The sequence below is a fragment of the Triturus cristatus genome, chromosome 5_2 (assembly GCF_964204655.1).
Source record: "Triturus cristatus chromosome 5_2, aTriCri1.1, whole genome shotgun sequence".
NCBI lineage: Eukaryota > Metazoa > Chordata > Amphibia > Caudata > Salamandridae > Triturus > Triturus cristatus.
The window spans coordinates 574,091,093-574,103,566 of record NC_140588.1 but is presented as its reverse complement, the minus strand read 5'-3'; the positions used below and the strand labels follow the sequence as shown (position 1 = coordinate 574,103,566).

At 53.3% G+C, this 12,474-nt stretch overlaps 3 non-coding genes across 3 annotated transcripts; all 3 read left to right on the top strand.

The window, feature by feature from the left end:
• Positions 1-7,207: 7,207 nt before the first annotated feature.
• On the top strand, positions 7,208-7,279 carry TRNAE-CUC (transfer RNA glutamic acid (anticodon CUC)). Its single transcript has one exon. It is a non-coding gene; the product is annotated as a tRNA-Glu (tRNA).
• A 3,666-nt stretch (positions 7,280-10,945) lies between these two features.
• TRNAE-UUC (transfer RNA glutamic acid (anticodon UUC)) lies at positions 10,946-11,017 on the top strand. Its single transcript has one exon. It is a non-coding gene; the product is annotated as a tRNA-Glu (tRNA).
• A 630-nt stretch (positions 11,018-11,647) lies between these two features.
• Positions 11,648-11,719, top strand: TRNAE-CUC (transfer RNA glutamic acid (anticodon CUC)). The gene has a single exon. It is a non-coding gene; the product is annotated as a tRNA-Glu (tRNA).
• Positions 11,720-12,474: the final 755 nt, after the last annotated feature.

Below are 12,474 nucleotides of genomic sequence, written 5' to 3'. Positions count from 1 at the left end.
CCTATAGACGAAAGCAGAGGAAAGGGGCTGGGTCCCCTGTGTCCCAGGTTGCTTTGCTCCCATTGCCCTCAGCCACCTTCATGCGCACGCAGTCCCCCACCCAGTCAGGTGCTCTATGTGGGCGTAAAGTGCAGTACGAGCTCATCAGAAAGGTAAATTGCTGGAAAACCCGGCTGCGATGTATACATCTACTTTGGAGCACTCTTCTCCCTTGCACTCTTAAATCGGTCATTCGCAATGTATTCTTCCAGCAAGCTGAATAACGAGGTAGGTGTGAGAAGGTGTACCAGCTGTCTTTGAGCTATCAGCGGCCACTAGGTGTCCCTCTTGTGATTTCCCGGGGATCCCGATTGTACAGGAATTCGTCGGTTCAGTAGCACGGGGGAGGGGATGGCCTGTGCTTGGAAGTGACAAACAGTCTGGTGGAATCATGAGTGTTTTTTCAAGTTCTGATTCATATTCGCTGTAGAATAAAATATGCTTTCAGCCCCCATGAGCTTTGTCACTAGGAGAGCAGTGTAGGAACTTTTGCTGTATGGCTGTGGGTTCCCTGGTGGTCTAGTGGTTTGGATTCGGCGCTCTCACCGCCGCGGCCCGGGTTCGATTCCCGGTCAGGGAACAGTCCTTCTTCTGCCCTTGAATGCTTTTCCTTCCCGCAGGTCAGGGCTTCTCAAAATGAATTTGCTTTTCTGACAAACAGTTTGTCTAGCATCCCGCAATCTGGCTCCTAATTTGATTTTCGCAAGGTTCCCTTTGAGTTGCTTTCCTCGGCGGGAGGAAAATCTCTTGTGCAAGGCTCTTGAGGAAGTGAGATTCTGTATTCCGAGGTGCGCTTCTTTTCGTAGGCTTCTGACCACATGGTGTGCGGCAGGAAGTCATCTTTGACAGGGCCGCAGGCTTTGTCTCCAAATGGCATCCCGGACCCACTGCAACCCACCTTTTTGCTGAAACGGAAGTCTGGTTCAGGGTAAGAAAAAGCTGAGCTGCACGTACCGAAAGCAGCAGAGCCCAGCGGTGGAGAGGGTGTGGCCAGGGCTGTCTGATTTGCATAGTGACCAGTGGCATCTTGGGAATGTACAGGCTTTGGAGCTTAACGGGTGCTGCAGGGGTCTGCCTGGCCGGAGAAATGCCTGTCTGGCGCTCCCCTCAGGACACACGTGTCTTCCGTTCGAGCATGGAGGGTGAGGGACATGGGTCACCCTCATATACAGGGGTGTGGGCATGGGCAGGATGGGGCGTGGGGGACCCGTCAGGGCATTGCCCGTTTGGAAGCCCGTTCGGAAGGCAAGAGGAGGCAGAGGCGGGAATCTCTGCTCAATTTTTTCCCGAGGCCTGGGGACAAGCCTTTGCACATTTGATCCAGCCGGGCCTGCATCAGCAGATCCTGCTCCGATGGCAAGGGAGAGCCTGCAGGTGTAAATCAAAGAAAGGGGAGAAATCCGCAAGAGGCGGGTTAACAAATTCCAGTGGCAGGCCCATGTTCCCCAGGAAGCAAGTACTTCCTCCTGCTCCCTTCAGTGGGAAAAGACATAGGAGGTGTATTTCTCTAAGCAGGGGCTCTGCGTAGGTGGCACTGCATTGCTTTGGGAAGCATCCATGCTAAGTGCAGAGTAGCAGCAGACCCCACAGCTGAGACGTGAATTGGGACTGTTAAGGAAGGGCACTGGGAGGGTGAGGAGGGCAGAGGAAAATGCTTTAAAAAAGCATCTGCAAGTTCCTACACACCCGCTGAAAACCCATACCAGGGATGGGGCTCGAACCCATGCGGACAACTGTCCATTGGATCTTAAGTCCAACGCCTTAACCACTCGGCCACCCTGGTGAGACCCTAGGCCCTGCCTTACTCAGCTCCCTTTTCATGCTGGCTGCTCCAGCGCAGGCTGTCCAGCAAGAGGTGATTGCAGAGTAAAAAGGCTTTTGCAGGAGGATAAAGGTAATTGCTTATGACAAACACACTGTGTGACACCTAACTTTTCCCCACTCGTACTTTATGGGCAATCTATACAGTGGAGTTAGCTTAGTCACAATAAGGAAGTGAGCAAGGCAGGCTCACAAGAGCATCTCCTCCCTGGTGGTCTAGTGGCTAGGATTCGGCGCTTTCACCGCTGCGGCCCGGGTTCGATTCCCGGTCAGGGAAGATCCCTCTAAGACGTAGACGTGCGTAATTTGTCCACGCAGCTCAGCTTTTTTTAATCGAAGGTCCTTAAAAAGGCACCCCGACCTATAGACGAAAGCAGAGGAAAGGGGCTGGGTCCCCTGTGTCCCAGGTTGCTTTGCTCCCATTGCCCTCAGCCACCTTCATGCGCACGCAGTCCCCCACCCAGTCAGGTGCTCTATGTGGGCGTAAAGTGCAGTACCAGCTCATCAGAAAGGTAAATTGCTGGAAAACCCGGCTGCGATGTATACATCTACTTTGGAGCACTCTTCTCCCTTGCACTCTTGAATCGGTCATTCGCAATGTATTCTTCCAGCAAGCTGAATAACGAGGTAGGTGTGAGAAGGTGTACCAGCTGTCTTTGAGCTATCAGCGGCCACTAGGTGTCCCTCTTGTGATTTCCCGGGGATCCCGATTGTACAGGAATTCGTCGGTTCAGTAGCACGGGGGAGGGGATGGCCTGTGCTTGGAAGTGACAAACAGTCTGGTGGAATCATGAGTGTTTTTTCAAGTTCTGATTCATATTCGCTGTAGAATAAAATATGCTTTCAGCCCCCATGAGCTTTGTCACTAGGAGAGCAGTGTAGGAACTTTTGCTGTATGGCTGTGGGTTCCCTGGTGGTCTAGTGGTTAGGATTCAGCGCTCTCACCGCCGCGGCCCGGGTTCGATTCCCGGTCAGGGAACAGTCCTTCTTCTGCCCTTGAATGCTTTTCCTTCCCGCAGGTCAGGGCTTCTCAAAATGAATTTGCTTTTCTGACAAACAGTTTGCCTAGCATCCCGCAATCTGGCTCCTAATCTGATTTTCGCAAGGTTCCCTTTGAGTTGCTTTCCTCGGCGGGAGGAAAATCTCTTGTGCAAGGCTCTTGAGGAAGTGAGATTCTGTATTCCGAGGTGCGCTTCTTTTCGTAGGATTCTGACCACATGGTGTGCGGCAGGAAGTCATCTTTGACAGGGCCGCAGGCTTTGTCTCCAAATGGCATCCCGGACCCACTGCAACCCAGCTTTTTGCTGAAACGGAAGTCTGGTTCAGGGTAAGAAAAAGCTGAGCTGCACGTACCGAAAGCAGCAGAGCCCAGCGGCGGAGAGGGTGTGGCCAGGGCTGTCTGATTTGCATAGTGGCCAGTGGCATCTTGGGAATGTACAGGCTTTGGAGCCTAACGGGTGCTGCAGGGGTCTGCCTGGCCGGAGAAATGCCTGTCTGGCGCTCCCCTCAGGACACACGTGTCTTCCGTTCGAGCATGGAGGGTGAGGGACATGGGTCACCCTCATATACAGGGGTGTGGGCATGGGCAGGATGGGGTGTGGGGGACCCGTCAGGGCATTGCCCGTTTGGAAGCCCGTTCGGAAGGCAAGAGGAGGCGGAGGCGGGAATCTCTGCTCAATTTTTTCCCGAGGCCTGGGGACAAGCCTTTGCACATTTGATCCAGCCGGGCCTGCATCAGCAGATCCTGCTCCGATGGCAAGGGAGAGCCTGCAGGTGTAAATCAAAGAAAGGGGAGAAATCCACAAGAGGCGGGTTAACAAATTCCAGTGGCAGGCCCATGTTCCCCAGGAAGCAAGTACTTCCTCCTGCTCCCTTCAGTGGGAAAAGACATAGGAGGTGTATTTCTCTAAGCAGGGGCTCTGCGTAGGTGGCACTGCATTGCTTTGGGAAGCATCCATGCTAAGTGCAGAGTAGCAGCAGACCCCACAGCTGAGACGTGAATTGGGACTGTTAAGGAAGGGCACTGGGAGGGTGAGGAGGGCAGAGGAAAATGCTTTACAAAAGCATTTGCAAGTTCCTACACACCCGCTGAAAACCCATACCAGGGATGGGGCTCGAACCCATGCGGACAACTGTCCATTGGATCTTAAGTCCAACGCCTTAACAACTCGGCCACCCTGGTGAGACCCTAGGCCCTGCCTTACTCAGCTCCCTTTTCATGCTGGCTGCTCCAGCGCAGGCTGTCCAGCAAGAGGTGATTGCAGAGTAAAAAGGCTTTTGCAGGAGGATAAAGGTAATTGCTTATGACAAACACACTGTGTGACACCTAACTTTTCCCCACTCGTACTTTATGGGCAATCTATACAGTGGAGTTAGCTTAGTCACAATAAGGAAGTGAGCAAGGCAGGCTCACAAGAGCATCTCCTCCCTAGTGGTCTAGTGGCTAGGATTCGGCGCTTTCACCGCCACGGCCCGGGTTCGATTCCCGGTCAGGGAAGAGCCCTCTAAGACGTAGACGTGCGTAATTTGTCCACGCAGCTCAGCTTTTTTTAATCGAAGGTCCTTAAAAAGGCACCCCGACCTATAGACGAAAGCAGAGGAAAGGGGCTGGGTCCCCTGTGTTCCAGGTTGCTTTGCTCCCATTGCCCTCAGCCACCTTCATGCGCACGCAGTCCCCCACCCAGTCAGGTGCTCTATGTGGGCGTAAAGTGCAGTACCAGCTCATCAGAAAGGTAAATTGCTGGAAAACCCGGCTGCGATGTATACATCTACTTTGGAGCACTCTTCTCCCTTGCACTCTTAAATCGGTCATTCGCAATGTATTCTTCCAGCAAGCTGAATAACGAGGTAGGTGTGAGAAGGTGTACCAGCTGTCTTTGAGCTATCAGCGGCCACTAGGTGTCCCTCTTGTGATTTCCCGGGGATCCCGATTGTACAGGAATTCGTCGGTTCAGTAGCACGGGGGAGGGGATGGCCTGTGCTTGGAAGTGACAAACAGTCTGGTGGAATCATGAGTGTTTTTTCAAGTTCTGATTCATATTCGCTGTAGAATAAAATATGCTTTCAGCCCCCATGAGCTTTGTCACTAGGAGAGCAGTGTAGGAACTTTTGCTGTATGGCTGTGGGTTCCCTGGTGGTCTAGTGGTTTGGATTCGGCGCTCTCACCGCCGCGGCCCGGGTTCGATTCCCGGTCAGGGAACAGTCCTTCTTCTGCCCTTGAATGCTTTTCCTTCCCGCAGGTCAGGGCTTCTCAAAATGAATTTGCTTTTCTGACAAACAGTTTGTCTAGCATCCCGCAATCTGGCTCCTAATTTGATTTTCGCAAGGTTCCCTTTGAGTTGCTTTCCTCGGCGGGAGGAAAATCTCTTGTGCAAGGCTCTTGAGGAAGTGAGATTCTGTATTCCGAGGTGCGCTTCTTTTCGTAGGCTTCTGACCACATGGTGTGCGGCAGGAAGTCATCTTTGACAGGGCCGCAGGCTTTGTCTCCAAATGGCATCCCGGACCCACTGCAACCCACCTTTTTGCTGAAACGGAAGTCTGGTTCAGGGTAAGAAAAAGCTGAGCTGCACGTACCGAAAGCAGCAGAGCCCAGCGGTGGAGAGGGTGTGGCCAGGGCTGTCTGATTTGCATAGTGACCAGTGGCATCTTGGGAATGTACAGGCTTTGGAGCTTAACGGGTGCTGCAGGGGTCTGCCTGGCCGGAGAAATGCCTGTCTGGCGCTCCCCTCAGGACACACGTGTCTTCCGTTCGAGCATGGAGGGTGAGGGACATGGGTCACCCTCATATACAGGGGTGTGGGCATGGGCAGGATGGGGCGTGGGGGACCCGTCAGGGCATTGCCCGTTTGGAAGCCCGTTCGGAAGGCAAGAGGAGGCGGAGGCGGGAATCTCTGCTCAATTTTTTCCCGAGGCCTGGGGACAAGCCTTTGCACATTTGATCCAGCCGGGCCTGCATCAGCAGATCCTGCTCCGATGGCAAGGGAGAGCCTGCAGGTGTAAATCAAAGAAAGGGGAGAAATCCGCAAGAGGCGGGTTAACAAATTCCAGTGGCAGGCCCATGTTCCCCAGGAAGCAAGTACTTCCTCCTGCTCCCTTCAGTGGGAAAAGACATAGGAGGTGTATTTCTCTAAGCAGGGGCTCTGCGTAGGTGGCACTGCATTGCTTTGGGAAGCATCCATGCTAAGTGCAGAGTAGCAGCAGACCCCACAGCTGAGACGTGAATTGGGACTGTTAAGGAAGGGCACTGGGAGGGTGAGGAGGGCAGAGGAAAATGCTTTAAAAAAGCATCTGCAAGTTCCTACACACCCGCTGAAAACCCATACCAGGGATGGGGCTCGAACCCATGCGGACAACTGTCCATTGGATCTTAAGTCCAACGCCTTAACCACTCGGCCACCCTGGTGAGACCCTAGGCCCTGCCTTACTCAGCTCCCTTTTCATGCTGGCTGCTCCAGCGCAGGCTGTCCAGCAAGAGGTGATTGCAGAGTAAAAAGGCTTTTGCAGGAGGATAAAGGTAATTGCTTATGACAAACACACTGTGTGACACCTAACTTTTCCCCACTCGTACTTTATGGGCAATCTATACAGTGGAGTTAGCTTAGTCACAATAAGGAAGTGAGCAAGGCAGGCTCACAAGAGCATCTCCTCCCTGGTGGTCTAGTGGCTAGGATTCGGCGCTTTCACCGCTGCGGCCCGGGTTCGATTCCCGGTCAGGGAAGATCCCTCTAAGACGTAGACGTGCGTAATTTGTCCACGCAGCTCAGCTTTTTTTAATCGAAGGTCCTTAAAAAGGCACCCCGACCTATAGACGAAAGCAGAGGAAAGGGGCTGGGTCCCCTGTGTCCCAGGTTGCTTTGCTCCCATTGCCCTCAGCCACCTTCATGCGCACGCAGTCCCCCACCCAGTCAGGTGCTCTATGTGGGCGTAAAGTGCAGTACCAGCTCATCAGAAAGGTAAATTGCTGGAAAACCCGGCTGCGATGTATACATCTACTTTGGAGCACTCTTCTCCCTTGCACTCTTGAATCGGTCATTCGCAATGTATTCTTCCAGCAAGCTGAATAACGAGGTAGGTGTGAGAAGGTGTACCAGCTGTCTTTGAGCTATCAGCGGCCACTAGGTGTCCCTCTTGTGATTTCCCGGGGATCCCGATTGTACAGGAATTCGTCGGTTCAGTAGCACGGGGGAGGGGATGGCCTGTGCTTGGAAGTGACAAACAGTCTGGTGGAATCATGAGTGTTTTTTCAAGTTCTGATTCATATTCGCTGTAGAATAAAATATGCTTTCAGCCCCCATGAGCTTTGTCACTAGGAGAGCAGTGTAGGAACTTTTGCTGTATGGCTGTGGGTTCCCTGGTGGTCTAGTGGTTAGGATTCGGCGCTCTCACCGCCGCGGCCCGGGTTCGATTCCCGGTCAGGGAACAGTCCTTCTTCTGCCCTTGAATGCTTTTCCTTCCCGCAGGTCAGGGCTTCTCAAAATGAATTTGCTTTTCTGACAAACAGTTTGCCTAGCATCCCGCAATCTGGCTCCTAATCTGATTTTCGCAAGGTTCCCTTTGAGTTGCTTTCCTCGGCGGGAGGAAAATCTCTTGTGCAAGGCTCTTGAGGAAGTGAGATTCTGTATTCCGAGGTGCGCTTCTTTTCGTAGGATTCTGACCACATGGTGTGCGGCAGGAAGTCATCTTTGACAGGGCCGCAGGCTTTGTCTCCAAATGGCATCCCGGACCCACTGCAACCCAGCTTTTTGCTGAAACGGAAGTCTGGTTCAGGGTAAGAAAAAGCTGAGCTGCACGTACCGAAAGCAGCAGAGCCCAGCGGCGGAGAGGGTGTGGCCAGGGCTGTCTGATTTGCATAGTGGCCAGTGGCATCTTGGGAATGTACAGGCTTTGGAGCCTAACGGGTGCTGCAGGGGTCTGCCTGGCCGGAGAAATGCCTGTCTGGCGCTCCCCTCAGGACACACGTGTCTTCCGTTCGAGCATGGAGGGTGAGGGACATGGGTCACCCTCATATACAGGGGTGTGGGCATGGGCAGGATGGGGTGTGGGGGACCCGTCAGGGCATTGCCCGTTTGGAAGCCCGTTCGGAAGGCAAGAGGAGGCGGAGGCGGGAATCTCTGCTCAATTTTTTCCCGAGGCCTGGGGACAAGCCTTTGCACATTTGATCCAGCCGGGCCTGCATCAGCAGATCCTGCTCCGATGGCAAGGGAGAGCCTGCAGGTGTAAATCAAAGAAAGGGGAGAAATCCACAAGAGGCGGGTTAACAAATTCCAGTGGCAGGCCCATGTTCCCCAGGAAGCAAGTACTTCCTCCTGCTCCCTTCAGTGGGAAAAGACATAGGAGGTGTATTTCTCTAAGCAGGGGCTCTGCGTAGGTGGCACTGCATTGCTTTGGGAAGCATCCATGCTAAGTGCAGAGTAGCAGCAGACCCCACAGCTGAGACGTGAATTGGGACTGTTAAGGAAGGGCACTGGGAGGGTGAGGAGGGCAGAGGAAAATGCTTTACAAAAGCATTTGCAAGTTCCTACACACCCGCTGAAAACCCATACCAGGGATGGGGCTCGAACCCATGCGGACAACTGTCCATTGGATCTTAAGTCCAACGCCTTAACAACTCGGCCACCCTGGTGAGACCCTAGGCCCTGCCTTACTCAGCTCCCTTTTCATGCTGGCTGCTCCAGCGCAGGCTGTCCAGCAAGAGGTGATTGCAGAGTAAAAAGGCTTTTGCAGGAGGATAAAGGTAATTGCTTATGACAAACACACTGTGTGACACCTAACTTTTCCCCACTCGTACTTTATGGGCAATCTATACAGTGGAGTTAGCTTAGTCACAATAAGGAAGTGAGCAAGGCAGGCTCACAAGAGCATCTCCTCCCTGGTGGTCTAGTGGCTAGGATTCGGCGCTTTCACCGCCACGGCCCGGGTTCGATTCCCGGTCAGGGAAGAGCCCTCTAAGACGTAGACGTGCGTAATTTGTCCACGCAGCTCAGCTTTTTTTAATCGAAGGTCCTTAAAAAGGCACCCCGACCTATAGACGAAAGCAGAGGAAAGGGGCTGGGTCCCCTGTGTCCCAGGTTGCTTTGCTCCCATTGCCCTCAGCCACCTTCATGCGCACGCAGTCCCCCACCCAGTCAGGTGCTCTATGTGGGCGTAAAGTGCAGTACCAGCTCATCAGAAAGGTAAATTGCTGGAAAACCCGGCTGCGATGTATACATCTACTTTGGAGCACTCTTCTCCCTTGCACTCTTAAATCGGTCATTCGCAATGTATTCTTCCAGCAAGCTGAATAACGAGGTAGGTGTGAGAAGGTGTACCAGCTGTCTTTGAGCTATCAGCGGCCACTAGGTGTCCCTCTTGTGATTTCCCGGGGATCCCGATTGTACAGGAATTCGTCGGTTCAGTAGCACGGGGGAGGGGATGGCCTGTGCTTGGAAGTGACAAACAGTCTGGTGGAATCATGAGTGTTTTTTCAAGTTCTGATTCATATTCGCTGTAGAATAAAATATGCTTTCAGCCCCCATGAGCTTTGTCACTAGGAGAGCAGTGTAGGAACTTTTGCTGTATGGCTGTGGGTTCCCTGGTGGTCTAGTGGTTTGGATTCGGCGCTCTCACCGCCGCGGCCCGGGTTCGATTCCCGGTCAGGGAACAGTCCTTCTTCTGCCCTTGAATGCTTTTCCTTCCCGCAGGTCAGGGCTTCTCAAAATGAATTTGCTTTTCTGACAAACAGTTTGTCTAGCATCCCGCAATCTGGCTCCTAATTTGATTTTCGCAAGGTTCCCTTTGAGTTGCTTTCCTCGGCGGGAGGAAAATCTCTTGTGCAAGGCTCTTGAGGAAGTGAGATTCTGTATTCCGAGGTGCGCTTCTTTTCGTAGGCTTCTGACCACATGGTGTGCGGCAGGAAGTCATCTTTGACAGGGCCGCAGGCTTTGTCTCCAAATGGCATCCCGGACCCACTGCAACCCACCTTTTTGCTGAAACGGAAGTCTGGTTCAGGGTAAGAAAAAGCTGAGCTGCACGTACCGAAAGCAGCAGAGCCCAGCGGTGGAGAGGGTGTGGCCAGGGCTGTCTGATTTGCATAGTGACCAGTGGCATCTTGGGAATGTACAGGCTTTGGAGCTTAACGGGTGCTGCAGGGGTCTGCCTGGCCGGAGAAATGCCTGTCTGGCGCTCCCCTCAGGACACACGTGTCTTCCGTTCGAGCATGGAGGGTGAGGGACATGGGTCACCCTCATATACAGGGGTGTAGGCATGGGCAGGATGGGGCGTGGGGGACCCGTCAGGGCATTGCCCGTTTGGAAGCCCGTTCGGAAGGCAAGAGGAGGCGGAGGCGGGAATCTCTGCTCAATTTTTTCCCGAGGCCTGGGGACAAGCCTTTGCACATTTGATCCAGCCGGGCCTGCATCAGCAGATCCTGCTCCGATGGCAAGGGAGAGCCTGCAGGTGTAAATCAAAGAAAGGGGAGAAATCCGCAAGAGGCGGGTTAACAAATTCCAGTGGCAGGCCCATGTTCCCCAGGAAGCAAGTACTTCCTCCTGCTCCCTTCAGTGGGAAAAGACATAGGAGGTGTATTTCTCTAAGCAGGGGCTCTGCGTAGGTGGCACTGCATTGCTTTGGGAAGCATCCATGCTAAGTGCAGAGTAGCAGCAGACCCCACAGCTGAGACGTGAATTGGGACTGTTAAGGAAGGGCACTGGGAGGGTGAGGAGGGCAGAGGAAAATGCTTTAAAAAAGCATCTGCAAGTTCCTACACACCCGCTGAAAACCCATACCAGGGATGGGGCTCGAACCCATGCGGACAACTGTCCATTGGATCTTAAGTCCAACGCCTTAACCACTCGGCCACCCTGGTGAGACCCTAGGCCCTGCCTTACTCAGCTCCCTTTTCATGCTGGCTGCTCCAGCGCAGGCTGTCCAGCAAGAGGTGATTGCAGAGTAAAAAGGCTTTTGCAGGAGGATAAAGGTAATTGCTTATGACAAACACACTGTGTGACACCTAACTTTTCCCCACTCGTACTTTATGGGCAATCTATACAGTGTAGTTAGCTTAGTCACAATAAGGAAGTGAGCAAGGCAGGCTCACAAGAGCATCTCCTCCCTGGTGGTCTAGTGGCTAGGATTCGGCGCTTTCACCGCCGCGGCCCGGGTTCGATTCCCGGTCAGGGAAGATCCCTCTAAGACGTAGACGTGCGTAATTTGTCCACGCAGCTCAGCTTTTTTTAATCGAAGGTCCTTAAAAAGGCACCCCGACCTATAGACGAAAGCAGAGGAAAGGGGCTGGGTCCCCTGTGTCCCAGGTTGCTTTGCTCCCATTGCCCTCAGCCACCTTCATGCGCACGCAGTCCCCCACCCAGTCAGGTGCTCTATGTGGGCGTAAAGTGCAGTACCAGCTCATCAGAAAGGTAAATTGCTGGAAAACCCGGCTGCGATGTATACATCTACTTTGGAGCACTCTTCTCCCTTGCACTCTTGAATCGGTCATTCGCAATGTATTCTTCCAGCAAGCTGAATAACGAGGTAGGTGTGAGAAGGTGTACCAGCTGTCTTTGAGCTATCAGCGGCCACTAGGTGTCCCTCTTGTGATTTCCCGGGGATCCCGATTGTACAGGAATTCGTCGGTTCAGTAGCACGGGGGAGGGGATGGCCTGTGCTTGGAAGTGACAAACAGTCTGGTGGAATCATGAGTGTTTTTTCAAGTTCTGATTCATATTCGCTGTAGAATAAAATATGCTTTCAGCCCCCATGAGCTTTGTCACTAGGAGAGCAGTGTAGGAACTTTTGCTGTATGGCTGTGGGTTCCCTGGTGGTCTAGTGGTTAGGATTCGGCGCTCTCACCGCCGCGGCCCGGGTTCGATTCCCGGTCAGGGAACAGTCCTTCTTCTGCCCTTGAATGCTTTTCCTTCCCGCAGGTCAGGGCTTCTCAAAATGAATTTGCTTTTCTGACAAACAGTTTGTCTAGCATCCCGCAATCTGGCTCCTAATTTGATTTTCGCAAGGTTCCCTTTGAGTTGCTTTCCTCGGCGGGAGGAAAATCTCTTGTGCAAGGCTCTTGAGGAAGTGAGATTCTGTATTCCGAGGTGCGCTTCTTTTCGTAGGCTTCTGACCACATGGTGTGCGGCAGGAAGTCATCTTTGACAGGGCCGCAGGCTTTGTCTCCAAATGGAATCCCGGACCCACTGCAACCCACCTTTTTGCTGAAACGGAAGTCTGGTTCAGGGTAAGAAAAAGCTGAGCTGCACGTACCGAAAGCAGCAGAGCCCAGCGGTGGAGAGGGTGTGGCCAGGGCTGTCTGATTTGCATAGTGACCAGTGGCATCTTGGGAATGTACAGGCTTTGGAGCTTAACGGGTGCTGCAGGGGTCTGCCTGGCCGGAGAAATGCCTGTCTGGCGCTCCCCTCAGGACACACGTGTCTTCCGTTCGAGCATGGAGGGTGAGGGACATGGGTCACCCTCATATACAGGGGTGTGGGCATGGGCAGGATGGGGCGTGGGGGACCCGTCAGGGCATTGCCCGTTTGGAAGCCCGTTCGGAAGGCAAGAGGAGGCGGAGGCGGGAATCTCTGCTCAATTTTTTCCCGAGGCCTGGGGACAAGCCTTTGCACATTTGATCCAGCCGGGCCTGCA